Source organism: Arachis duranensis, chromosome 3 (genome assembly GCF_000817695.3).
Source record: "Arachis duranensis cultivar V14167 chromosome 3, aradu.V14167.gnm2.J7QH, whole genome shotgun sequence".
Classification (NCBI taxonomy): Eukaryota; Viridiplantae; Streptophyta; class Magnoliopsida; order Fabales; family Fabaceae; genus Arachis; species Arachis duranensis.
Window position 1 is genome coordinate 102,183,877 of NC_029774.3, and position 14,935 is coordinate 102,198,811.

The 14,935-nt window shown below is 39.3% G+C and overlaps 1 long non-coding RNA gene across 1 annotated transcript; it reads right to left on the minus strand.

Annotated features, from left to right (window-relative positions):
* Positions 1-8,942: 8,942 nt before the first annotated feature.
* On the minus strand, positions 8,943-12,557 carry LOC127745541 (uncharacterized). Its single transcript, XR_008006710.1, has 4 exons — positions 12,401-12,557; positions 12,248-12,302; positions 12,043-12,166; positions 8,943-9,029 (listed from the first exon to the last, which is right to left on the minus strand). It is a non-coding gene; the product is annotated as an uncharacterized LOC127745541 (long non-coding RNA).
* Positions 12,558-14,935: the final 2,378 nt, after the last annotated feature.

Here is a 14,935-nt window from a genome sequence, read left to right on the forward strand (position 1 = left end):
TCATTTCTTTGTTTTTAATACTTTCATTTATTTTGCTCCTTAACTGTTCTTGTTAATACCTTACCAGGAAATCCTTATTCATGACAGATTCTTCGCTTGGTGATTGTATTTAACATATAACAGTTTCCTTTGTTTAGTTTTAGTTCAAATAAATTGACATATGGTTTCATTCTAAGTTTGGTGTTGTTATGCAACAAAATTTGTTTACAATCTATACTGGATACTTGCAGCAATTCCAAAAGAAAGTGTCACACTAAGTTTAGTATGCCACTTATTATTTATGCAATGTATCATGCACACCCTCTTATGTTTGCAATCACAATGTTTATGTTTCCTATGCCTTCACTATTATTTTTTATTTTGCTTGCCTAAACACATGTACTACTAACATTTCACTATGTAAGACACTTATGATTCATCATAAACCCCATCACCACTGTACCAATTGTTGCTTGAAGATGAGCAAACACTCTAAGTTAGTATGGGAAGGGGAAGAATGGGAGGAAAAGGACAACAACAGTGAAGATGAACTACAAGGTGGTAACGTTCCTTTCTCCTCCTACTTACTTCCAACACTATAAATTGCATGATTGTCTTTATCTTTTATGTATGCATATGTGTTGTGAATAAGCATAGTTTAATTGCTAAATTGTAACATCTTGCTGTGACATTAAGACTGCCATCTTGAATTTTGTGAGTTCAAAAGCAATAAAGCATCATGATCATAAATAAACAAGGTCATTAAAGAAGAATTAAGCATGAGCATACAAGTATTGAAAGGCTAGTATGATTAATTGTTGCTCAATTGCATTAGATTTTACTTAATTGAAGTTTTCATCTAGGACATTTTGTGAAATCTTTGGAAATCATGAAAACCTTGAAGAAGCAATTATAAATTAAGGCAAGAAAAGCAAAAAGGAAAGAATGAGAAAGCTGAAGGCTCTAAGTATGAATGACAATTCAATTGTTAAGTACTTGTGGTGTTTATATATCAGACAAAAAGCTTGAAAACAAAACACTTAGAGTCAAGGCTAGGCTCAAGTGCAAAAGCACTCCCTCAAAGCTCAAGGTTCTGAGCATCAATGATTAGAGAGTAAAGAAAAGAAACAAATGAGCTTAAAGAAAGTCCTCTAATTAAATGCTTGTGGTTCTTATGTATCAAGTGGTAATACTTGAAAACCAAAAACTTGATGAGGGAAAAACGATTCCACACAAACTCACCGACAAGTGTACTGGGTCGCATCAAGTAGTAATAACTCACAAGAGTGAGGTCGATCCCACAGGGATTAATGGATCAAGCAACTTTAATGAGGTGATTAGTTTAGTCAAGCTAACAGTGGTGAATTGCGTGAAATTGAATCAACAGAAAGTAAATTGCTGTGAATGTAAAGTGCAGAATGTAAATCAGCAGAAGCTTAAAGAGTAAGAAAAGTAACTTGCATCAAATGTAAAGGAGTAAATCAGAACTCAGAACAATTGCAGAAGATTTAAATTGCATGAAAAGTAAATTCAGATCTCAGCAAACTCAAATGTAAACTTGCAGAAAGTAAACTTGTAGAAGAGAATTATCAGAAACTGAAATTTTATAAGCCAAATTGAATACTAAAATGTAATAGTGCAGAAACATAAAAGTGTATTGATGAACGGATTAATTGCTAGTAAAGAATTTCACAAATATAATCGCGTTGTAAGTATAGTTTCTAAACCAATAGAGAATCCTTTCGTGCAAAAGTTTTGGTTGTCACAAGTAACAAACCTAGTAAAATTTATAAACCGAAGTATTCAAACCTTGGGTCCTCTTCTCAAGGAATTGCAGGGAGGTGTATTTTATTATTGGTTATGGAAAACAGTATTTTTGGGTTTTTGAAAGGTTTGAACAAGAGAAATAAATTGCAGGAATTAATAAATCAATAGCTAAGAAAACTCTTGGCAAGGTATGAAAATTAGAAGTCCTATCCTAGTTATCCTTATCAATTGTGATGAGAATTGCTCGTTGCTCTCATTTAGTCAACCTCTAACTATGAAGGTAAGTCAAGTGGATAAATCAATATGAACCCTCAAGTCCTAGTCAATTCCCAAAGAAAGACAAGAGTTAGTGGAATTCAAGTAAATTAGCAACTTTCAATTATCAATCAACAAAAGAGTTTGATAACTCAAGAGTCTCTAATTACTCAACCAGAGCCAAGAATATAGAAAGCTAAATAAAAATCATATATCTGAAATACCTCAAATTGCATTAATAAAAGAAATCAAATTTAACATGGAAAAGTTCATAAATTAAATTGGAAAAATAAATAAAAGGAACATTGAACCTGGAAATTGAGAAGTAAAAAATCCTAATTCTAAAAGAAATCCTAAATCCTAAAACCTAAAAGAGAGGAGAAAGCCTCTCTCTCTCTCTCTCTCTCTCTCTCTCTCTCTCTCTCTAAAAACTACATCTAATCCTAAAATTATGAATAATGAATGTTGTGTTCCTTTGAATGGATGCATTACCCCACTTTATAGCCTCTAATCTGTGTTTTCTGGGTCCAAAACTAGGTCAAAAATAGCCCAGAAATTGCCTCAGCAATTACGTACAGGTCGCTACAAAGTCACATGGAAGCGTCGTCCACGCATTAGCATGGATTGGGTTTTTGCCAAGTCACGCATCCGTGTGCTCCACGCATTCGCATCGCCTGGCTTCAAGTCAGCTATGACAAATTATATATCATTGCAAAGCCCCGGATGTTAGCTTTCCAACGCAACTAAAACCGCATCATTTGGACCTTTGTAGCTCAAGTTATGATCGATTTAGTACCAAGAGGTCAGGCTGGACAGCTTTAGTAGTTCCTTCAATTTCTTGTATTCCTTCCACTTTTGCATGCTTTCTTTCCATCCTCCAAGCCATTCATATCCTATAATCCCTGAAATCATTTAACACACATATCAAGTCATCAAATGGTAATAAGAGAGGATTAATATTAGCAAATATAAGGCCCAAGAAGCATGTTTTCAATCATAGCACAAAATCAGAAAGGAAAATGTAAACTCATGCAAATTATATGAATAAGTGAGCAGAAAGTTGATAAAAACCACTCAAATTAGCACAAGATAAACCATAAAATAGTGGTTTATCATGTATCAACTATGCTAAGCTCTCTGGAGTCTCTAATCCTCCAAGAGAGATATGGAGTCTCTAATCCTCCAGCATGAGCTTTCTATTCTAGTCCTACCCCTACTGTGCGCTCCTTTTGAAATGAAACTGATGTCCTTTATATAGGCTTCCTGAACTACTAAAATGAAATTCAAATTCAAAACAAATTATAATTAAATTTAAAATTCCTATTCTAGATGATCATTGTGCCTTTGAGTGATGTCAATTGGGCTCTGCTTGCTTTGGTGTGTCAATAGACTTGGAATCAGATTTAATTGAGCAGACATTCACTTCTAGGAGAACGGAGCATTTATTAAGTGAGCGAAACGCTTTTATACCAATGCGTACGCGTCCTCTGCGCGTGCACGTCCTTTTTGCATTTTTGGCCTTCCACGCGTACGCATCTCTCACGCTTGCGCGTGTTTTGGCAATCTCGCACATTGACTCATGCGCGTCCCTTTTCACGTTCACTTAGTGAGCGTAGCATTCTTCAATTCAGCGCTCCCCACGCGTATGTTTCACCTACGCGTACGCGTGGGTCTTCAAACATGCCATTTCCACGCTGCCGCTAACCCATGCTTGCGCGTCCTTCTTCAGGTAAGCCACATCCACACGTACGCGTCATGCACGTGTATGCGTCAATGGCTATACTTCCATTCCAATTTTTGTTTTGCTCGAAAACGCTCACTCTTTCAACATAGCTTTCTCTTTGAAAATGAGTGCCAGCCACTTCCACGCGTACGCGTCATGCACGCATACGCGTGGGTCTTTAAAAATTCTTGCCCGACGCATAAGCATCTTGTACGCGTGCGCGTCGTGGTGTTTTCGTGCCAAGAGCGCTTTCTTTGTTTAAATCATGGGCCACGCTTTCAGACGCGTGGCCTAAGGCTCTAAATTGTGCCCAAGCTCTAAAATATGCCCCAGAATTCCTATTTTATCCTTTTTAGCTTATTTTGTGCTTTTTTTTGCTTCTTTTTCTTCTTATTTCCTACAAAGTTTATAAAATCAAAAGATCAAAGAAATATACTATTTAAGCATAAAAACACTCAATAATTAAGCATTAATCATTAATTTCTTATGTGAAAAAGCATAGAAAAATATGACATGATGACATGTCATCAAGAGGCCTCAGAAATCGTGAAGCACGTGTTTCATTAATGCAATCACGTGCAGGAACCTGTGAGGACGTAAAGATGTGTGCGTACGCACACTCGACTAAAAGTTCACCTCTGCGTACGCACAGGTACTCGTGCGCACACACACATGGAAATTATCTCTTGTGCGCACGCACGGATGTTTGTGCACACGCACACTTCGCTGTGTGGCCTTTTCCATGTTTTCTTCATGTTTTTTCCCTTGTACATGCTTTCTTTCACTTTTGCCTATCCATTCTTGTCTCTGAGGTCTGAAATTACTCAACAAATATGTCATGGCATCGAATGGAATAAAAGTAGGATTAAATTGCTCATTCCAAGTACAAAATTGCATGTTTTCACATTTAGGATCAAACTAAGGACAAAACACAAATGTATGCTATTTTGGTGCTTAAGTGTGAATTTATGTGATAGAATCCATCTAAATTGAGTCAAAAATATCATCAAATATGGACTCATCAATTCCCCCACACTTAAACAATAGCATGTCTTCATGCTAAACCCAACAAGGAGAATGATCAAAAGGGGCAATCAACTTATTAAATGCAACTATCTGTATGCATGCAAGTATGTATATACTATCTATACCTATATATCTATCTATAGTATCTATATGAAATTGGTGAAAACAAATGATCAAATTTCCAAGCAAATATAGACAAATAGGGCAAAACAAAGAAGTAGCTCAATACAAGCAAAAATATAAAGAATTGATTTAATTCATCAAAATGAAGCAACTTGCAAGAATACATGATAAGAGGTATGGAAACATAGAGTTGAGTAATTGAACCCTCACTATGTGTGTATACACTCTAATCACTCGGTGTCTAGGGTCAATTCACTCAAATCTTCTTCCAATTATACTTTCAAGGATTTGCTTTTCATCTAACAATCAACAAACAAGTTATGCATGAATGCAATTATCATGAGGACTTCATGTGGTTGTAACGGGGTTAGGGTAAGGTGGGATAGATATGACCAAGTGGACTAATGCAATTGAATCCTTGATTAGTTTAAGTTTCCACATCAACCTATATAAACCAAATCAAAATGCAATCTTAACCTTCCATCATTTCTTGTTCACTAACACTCATGTATGATTTTCACAAAAACATCACATATGCATTCCTTTATTCATTTCTTTTCCTTTTAGGGTGGCCTTTGCCGCCTTTTGTTGATGGGTATTTTTTTTTAACTAAATTAGAATTGCATATGGTTTAGTAGTTCATACATGAATGCTTCCATTTTCTAAAAAATTTCAATGACTACCCAAATTAAACATTTTCTTTTACTACCAATGTTTTCCAAAAAAATTTCCCCACACTTAAATGAAACACACTCCTCAACCTAAGCTAATCAAGGACACAATCCAAGGTAAATCATGGTTTTCCGCTTGAGGTTGTGATGTGCTTAATATCAAGAACAATGGGGTAAATAAAGCTCAACGTGGGTTAACAATGGTAGATGCGAACGGTAGGCTATGTGGGAAAAGTGAGTTTTCAATCAAAGATGGCCTCAATCATACTCAATGCAATTCAAAACATCAATCATTGGAACTAAAGAATCAAGCAAAACCAAGATTACAATCATAGGAGAGATGTAACACACAATGAACAAAAATAGCGGTTAAAATATGTAACCACTCAATATAGCTCAAAAACTCACAAAGTATTTGTTCTTTACTCTTCTATGTTCCATAAAAATCATTCAAGTAAGTTTGAAAATAGTTTTCCAAATCAATTCAATAGAATGCCCTACAACAAAATTCTTGGAAATTCTTGTTTTTCACCAAAATTCATTTCCTCTATGTATGTGTGTTGTGATGGATGCAAATTTTTTCAAAATTTCCTAGTTCTTTTCCTAATTTTAACCAAGCAAAAAGTAACATGAACAATTAGGATAAAAAATGAACTAGGCATATGCTATTCACATCATCCAATCACAATCCATATATATACTATGTACTAAGCAATAAAAAGTGCAATATGTATATATACTAAATTAAAATGCAACATTAGACATAACTAGAAACAACTGATATACGTATACCAAAGTAAAATGTGCATAAGTCAAAGTACTAGCGATATCCGCAAAAAAAGCATAATAAAGACTAAAAGTAAACTAAATAACAAGTGTTCAGGAGAGAATGTTTACACCCAATATATCGTAGATCCTCCCCCACACTTAAATCATGCACGGTCCTCCGTGCTAAAAATCAGACCAGGGTGATCAACTCTGCAAAGCTCCACCGTCTGGTGGTGGTGGGTGGTGATGTCCGTGACATACAATAATGGCGCTGGACGGCCGTGTGGTGGGCTCAGCTGCGAGCTCTTGAACTGTCTGAACGGCTGGCTCTATTGTTGTCTGGACTATAGACTCCTCAACTGTGGGCTCCGCTGCTCTCTGCTCAGGGGGCTCGACTGCTTGGCCAACGTCAGCTGCTGGCTCCTCCGGTCCTGGCTCCTAAGTCTCAGGCTCATTCTCTGGTGTGCTTGGAGGAGGTGGTCCAGGGTCTCGACCCTCAAACTTCGCCACAATCCACTGGAAGCGGCAAGCGTTGCGGCGCTCATAACAGTGAAGAGTCTCCAAGATCTCCCGACCCAGCTCATAGGGTGTCTGAAGTCGGGGTGTGGGCACAGGAGGTGTTGGAGGTGCTGAGGGCTCTGCTGATGATGGTGGCTCGGTGGTCTCTCTTCTTCTATGGTGGTCCGTCATAGTCGCTGTATGGCAGGAATGGCTGCTTGCTGATAAGGGCAGACATCCGGTCTGTCGGGTGTCTCTCCACTCCCGATAAAGTGGCTAATCTGGTGATCATCGATGGGAAGAGGATGTTGTATTTCTGTTGTTGGTTCACCTTCCACATCGAATCTCGGAGATGATCTGCTGCAAGATCCTCGCCTCAGGATTGAGATCCGTGCACGCTATGCTCTGAGGGTCTGCATTTTCTCCCCTGCTGTACTCCCATCTAGCCTTAGGCAGGCCAATCTTTTTCAGAACCATATCCAAAGAAAGCTTTCCTGTTGTAAATTCCTTCACTATCTAAGGATAGGCGTCACGAGTCGGAGGAATATGCGGAATACCTAAGAGGGCCTTTAAAGCAGTATCAGAGGTGTCCAGAGTGACACCTCTGAGAAAAACAGTTGGGGCGTCCCTCTTTAGGAGATCTGCATAAAATTCCTTGACCTGGTGTTGATTGACTTCCATCGGATCGAATTTTATGAATTCCAAATGGTAAAAGTTTAATCTATTAAGAATTTGGTCTGCATATTTCTTTGGCAGGTTCAGATTTCTCTCGTAGTGAAAGGCTCGCTTTTCCAGTTTTTTATATTGTTCTTGGGCTTCAGCATTAATGAATATATCTGATTGGGTACTCGGAGGTGTAGGAGGAGGACGAGCCAAAGGATTGGCTTTTTCCTTTCCTTTACGAGCCATCCTGAAGAAGGAAAAAATAGAATACAACTCAGGAGAAACGGATAAAATTCACAGAACAAAGAGGACATAATCAAACAATTCAAGTAAGAGCCAATAAGGTAAACAAACACTCAATCAAGGAAAAACATGTATAAAGCAATCAAATGCTCAATAAGAGTGCATTTTCCCATAAGCAAGCAACCTAAGCAACAAATGAAGGAGTGAACAATAATTATAGCAAAGATATGGCATAGGTATATAAAGGAAGTGAATTGAATTGAGGGGAATTGATTATTGCACTTTTGCATTTGAATTGAAAGTGTTAGCAAAAAATTTGCACAAAAGGCAATAATCAATTTGGCAATTTAAAGCACCTACTTATTCACGGGAGAAAGTGGTAAAATAATCACATAACCAATTCTTGTTCCAAAAGCAATGCCAATCGAAATCAGGTTTCAATGCTCAAAAAGATTTACAAGGAATAAGTAATTGTACATGATCATTTATGGTCAAGAGCACATGAGTAAGCAGTTAGTCAATTCACTAAACAAATATTGTATGTACTGCTGCAAAGGGCACCAAACAGATTTGAAAGTGTATAAATTTAATGCTAGTTTGGTGTCGAGGAAAAAAAGAATGGCAGTCAGTATGGAATGCAGCAGATTAGCAGGCTATGCAGTTGCAAATGCATCAAACAAAATGAGTTTCAACTTGGTATTCCAAACAGCTGGAGAATTTTAAATTCATTTTGATGTGTCAGCAGAAATGAACAACTAAATACATAATCAGCAGAGTATCTGTAACACCCTAATATTCAAATCCTTATGCTCGAGTCATAAGTCAATGATATTACGGTGGTACGACTCTCAGGTGGATTTTTAAATATATAAACATAGGTAATTTCGAAAGAAGTATTAATCGAGAAGCCTGAAAAGAGTAGAAATAAAATCGCGAAGACGTATCACTCACGCTTCGACAACGAAAAGATAAAACGTGAAGCCGAAAGCGATATATGGACAAGGCATAAAGGAGCTTAAGAGATAGATAACAGATAGATATATATAATATAAGTAAATAGCCACTAGTCGCGACCCGCGAAGTTTAGGCCGGCTAGGGTACAGTATGAAAGTAACTGACAACAGTACATCCTAATCTCTCCCAAGGAAACATAAGAGCCTCTATAGGCAAGTTCCAAAAGAGTTCAACACATAATATAATCTTTTCAAAACAAAGGTGGAGAGATTCTACGGAAAACACAAAGTAGAGAAAATAAATATCTTCGCCGTTTCTCAGACGAACCGCAGCTCACTTCTGAGCACCTGAACCTGTATCTGAAAAACAAGAGATATATACGGAATGAGAATCCCGGGCCCATGGGTTCCCAGTACGGTAAAAGTGCCAAATAAATACAATGCACTACAATAAAAATTCACTAAGCATCCTAAACTCCTTTTCTCCAAGTATCCAGCCTAGATTCTCACTAATCCATGAATAGGCATCTGTCGTAAGGGGATACTAAATCTAGTTCATGTTACACATGTTTCCCAACTCGCTGATTCTTACACAAATCAGACTCAGAATCATAAGCAAAACCATCACCAGTTGTTCTGTCTCAACAACTCTATATCAATACATCATACCCTCGCCTAGAGCTAGTGAAATCACATCAATGCGTCTACCCAGGGGGCTCAAATTATCTCATTCAAAAATCATCATCATCATACAATCGCATCACCAATTCATCTCATCAAGAACAGCCCCCAACATCCACTGACACCAACATGAGGGATCTCTCAGTTGTACAAACACAAGCAATACAGACAAGTAATACACAAATAAGGTACAAGTAGAACAAGTAGCACGTAATCAGGTAACATAGCATGTATGATATAGAATCCAAAACAAATAGGCAAACCCAAACAATTCAAACATATGCAAATGATGTATGCCTGCCCTATGGCTGATGATATCATAAGTGGAACAACCACTACTGCGGCTACTACCCAGGCGGGTGTTTAACAGCTCAACCTGGAGCCAGTGGAACAACCACTACTGTGGCTACTACCCAGGCATCACAATCTCTGACCTGGAGCAAGTGGGACGAACCACAACCTTTGCTACTGCCCAGATATCTTAAGCATTAACCCGGAGCAAGCGGGACAAACCACAACCCTTGCTACTACCCAGGTATCTTAAGCATTAACCCGGAGCAAGCGGGACGAACCACAACCCTTGCTACTACCCAGGTATCTTAAACATATATTCATTCAATCTCAATTCATATTATCAATCCTCATTGTTATCAAATCTCAAACATTAACCTGGAGCAAGTGGGACGAATTCCAACCCTTACTACTACCCAGGTATCAGAGTTACATTCATTCAAAACTCCATAATTAACTCATTTATCATAAGCATCCTTTTCCATCTCATACCCGGAGCAAGTGGACAACGCCACTGCCTACTACCCGGGGACCCGGAGCAAGTGGACAACGCCACTGCCTACTACCCGGGGTTACACATCACATTTCAACATCTTCCATTATTATCCATTTAACACATTCATTCATTAATCATATATGCAATTATTCTCAGCCATAATCAATAATGGCTTTGCCGTGACCCGGCAATAACTCAGCCATCCGGCTCATGGTCCAATTAAGAACCAGCCATTTATCAATAGATATAGCCCTTCGGCTCATGGCATACACGGTACTCCTACCGTCATCCTCCATATCTCATATAATCATCGTTGATCATCATTGATCATAACTTTTCCCTTGCTTCACTCGCAAGTTACCACATCCCCTAATTCCTTTCTCATTACTAGGCATATCATAATGATTTAATACATAAGGGGTGAGATCGGAGGCTTAGAAGTATGAGATTTAGCTTTTAAAACTCAAATATCAACTTTGGCATGAAAACAATGCCACGCGTACGCGTACTCCACGCGCACGCGTGGATGTCCTTAAAAACTCATCGACGCGCAAGCGTCATGCACGCTAACGCGTGGATTAAAAATTTGCCAAATCGACGCGCACGCGTCAATCACGCGTACGCGTGGATACTCTCGTGCCCCAGGCACAAAGCTGGCATAGTTCTGGCACAACTCTCTGGAAAAAGGCTGGGCATTGGGTGCAGCGCATCGACGCGCACGCGCACACCACGCGCTCGCGTGGATGGTGCCTTCTCGAAGAACGACGCGTACGCGCCAAGTGCGCCTACGCGTGGAGGGTCATTCTGCTAAAAAAAATTTCTAAGTTAAAAGCTACAGAATTCACAGATTCAACCCCCAATCTTCCGACGGACATAACTTCCTCATTTTAAATCGTTTTTCACCCGTTCTTCGAACGGCATGGACATCCCGGATCCAATTTCATTTCTAAATAGATTTGGCACAAAACAAAGATCCGTAGTCCAAGTTATGTCCCATCAAAGTATGCCCAAAAACCATGTTTTCATATAAAACCACAAAGTGTCATTTTCAAAACAAGCCATTTTCAACTCTTTTCAAAATCAACCAAAACATGCCAATTTCAACCCTTTTTGAAACCAATCAAATTATACCAAAATCAACATCAAGCCTCCTCAACTCATACATTAACACCTTACCACAATTCACAAAACCGCCATATAACCATCTTTACCCATTTCAAACAAATGGCTAAATTACAAACATATCAACATGTCATACATCCTTCCTCATCCCAATTTCCAACAATACTATTTCCAATCAACCATCATTATACATAACCAATATCATACTCACTATCACGTGGTTTCACCCCCAAATCAACCTTAATCATTCCATAAGCATATGTCACAACATACATATCTCTCATGCATTATCATACCATCAAGGCATCAATAATCATACTCACATATATGACCACATAATATATATCAACCAAAAATCAAACATACTTCATCTATACAATCTCACCCAAAATTACCGATTTTCACACTTCAACTCCTCAAACCTCATTATTCAATAACCAACCCAATCATTCATATATTCATTCTATGAAATTCATCCAATCACTTGTGTCATCATACAATGCACACATCAACTTACCTCCCTTACCTCTTTCCGGCCTCCGGCCCAATTTCACAATTTAAATGCATAAACCACAAATTAATACTCATTACCCAATACATCAAATTTTCAATACACCAAGCATACAAGGCCACACCATTCTCAACCCAATCATCAATTCACATTACATACCAACTATGCATATTAGCATCAACCATTTACACAATCCAAACTTAATCCTAGGGGCATCTAGCCTAGGAATTCTCATCACACCACACGGTACTTAAATGAAACTTAAACCGTACCTCTTGTAGCCAAATCAATTGAGCCTCTTCTATGGAAGTCTCCACCAACCCTTAGCTCCAAGCTTCACCAAAGCTCCACAAGCAATACCAACCTCCCAATTGTGCATCAAAATCACCAAATACACTAACATAACCAATATTACATACATACATCAACCTAGGGCTCATAAAGATGATAATTCACAAGGGTTTAAGCACTTCTTACCTCATCCCATATGAATTAGGGATAGAACCCACTTAGAATCCATGTTGGAGTATCCCTAAACACCCAAAATCACAAAATTTCAACACTAACTTCCCAAAAACGTGTAACAGTGGAGAATATCGAAAACTGGGCAGAGATAAATGGAATACTCACCACAAAACTTAGATAGAATTGTAGAGGATGAGAAGAGCGACGCGTGGCCGCAAACGGCTCGTCAATCGGAGCTCCGTAGCTCAAGTTATGGTGGTTTGAAGATCAAAGAGAGTTAGGTTTTCTCTCTTCTCTTCTCTCTTCTCAATTCAGCGCCCCACACACCTTCTTTAGGGCAAAATGAGCTGAAATGCTCATAACTAATGTTTATATATGTTGGGTCTTGGGCCCACTTAGGCCCAGTTCACTTATTTTTGTCCGTTGGCCCAATTTTGGGCCAAAACCTTTAAGATTAGCGCTCCAAATCGCACTTCAAATATTTCTACCTCCCCTAATTATAATTCCTCATTTCTTAATCTTATTTACTCATAATCAATTTTCTCAGCTGCAGTACCAGACAGGTCTCAGCCGGTACTGCCGGTCAAAATTCCACTGCGCGCTTTTACGCAGAAAACTATGTCTTCCGACTCGGAAAAATTCACTGAATCCAAAAATCATATTTAAATCACCAAATTCCAATTGCCAATTATTCCAACCATATTCGCTCCTACTTAACTCATTTTTTAATTAATTTCGGTTAGACCGGGTATTACAGTATCCACTAAATTATGTTATGCAAGCAGAAATGGACATCAACCAAAGAAATCATAGCCTAGAGTCAAGTTCAGTTGATGTTCAAGCATGAATAATGCAAGGTGCATAAACTAGTTCATCCCAGGCAGCATTCACCATTAGAAATTTGCACACTTAGAAATTAACAATGCAGAATCAGAACAAAATTCAAAACATATGCTGATTAGACACAGAAATTGATTCAAAAATCCCATTCAGACATTTCAACAAGCATAATATGTGCAGAGTATGGAGACAGCATTTACAGTTTAACAAACATGACAGCATTCAAAGTACAATCAAAAATAGCATTCAGTCTCAACCATTGCATCAATCAGTCCAGAAAATAATCCAAAATACTCAGCCAGCATCAATAACATTCAATCCAAAACAGAAATAATCTAACCTACAGCTACCTAGTGTCTAAACAGAAATCAAAAGCGGGTAAAGAAAGTAAAATGAAACAGAAACAGTAAGGAAGCAAGTTACAGAGAAGGAAATGTAACCTGAAATGGCGAGGGAATAGGAAACAGACGGGGAGGGGGAGTGGTTGCCGCACGGCCGCGGCGGCACAGAAACTCGCCGCCAATTATGGCTGGTCGTCGAACTGGTTGGCACAACTAGGGCTGGCGGGCGCTGGAAGGGTGCAGCGTAGAGACAGGGGAAATGTAAAAGAAATGGAGAAAAGAAAGAATGGGAAGAGAGAGAAAGGGGGCGACGGCAGTATGTTCACCGGTGGTGGTGTGGTCGGACGGAGGTGGTGGTTGGTCGCAGGGTTGAGTGGTTGGGGTTGGGTTCAGAGAAGGTAGAAGAAGAAAGGGTTGGGGTGTGTTAGGGGAAACTGAAGTGCGAGTCCCCTTTTCGAATTAACGTTCGAAAAGTGACCTGTGCATACGCACAAGATCGTGTGCGGACGCACACAAGGGACGGATAGGAGTTATGCACACGCACAGACGTGTGCGAGCGCTGCAAGCAGTAGTATTATCTCGGCTTGTGTAGACGCACACGGGGTGTGCACGAGCACAAGGGTGGTAAAACAGGGTTTGCGTGCACATGCACAAGGGGTGCGTGCACTACGACCAGGGGGTTGTCCAAGGCTGTACGTGCACTCAGCGCTATGCGCACGTACAAGGGTTTTTTTGTTGCGGAACGGGGGACAGTGTGCGGGCGCACGCATGGTGTGCAGACGCACAGATGGAAAAGAACGGGTGTACACACACAAGTCGTGCGGGTGCTGTGAACAGAGGGAGTGTTTAGGGGTGTGCGTGCGCACGTTATTGTGCGTACGCATGGAAACTGGAAAATAGGGGCACTGTGCGGACGCACAAGGCTGTGCGTATGCACAGGTCTCTGTTCCTGCAACAAAAATGTTGCCTCTAAGGCATCCAACATAACATCCAAAATAGGTTTTCAAGTCCCAAAATATCATAAAACTCCCAAAAATACATTATTTCACTAAAATTACCCAACAAACATCAAAATAAATCTAGCCAACCAAGCAACATAGTCAATTATTCATGAAACAAAAGCTAAAAGATAGAAAGTTAGAAGGATATTACCATGGTGGGGTGTCTCCCACCTAGCACTTTGGTTTATAGTCCTAAGTTGGACTTGGTGAGGAGATCCTTGTTAGGGCGGCTTATGTTTCCACTCCTCCTTGAATCTCCAACCAAGTTTGTTCTTGATTTGACCTCCGGGGTCCCAAATAGATTGCATCAAACTCACGAGAGACTTCAAGCTAGTAATTAGGATCCACAAGTGTCAACTTTTGGAACCAATGCCCAGATCCCATACTTGAGTTCCTCTATCACCATTGACACACTCATACATTCCCCGGAATCCACTAAATTGACTCTTGCACCATAATTGAATCCCAAATGTTGAATTGGCTCCCTTGATAAACTTTCCATTTCTTTGCCAATTAAC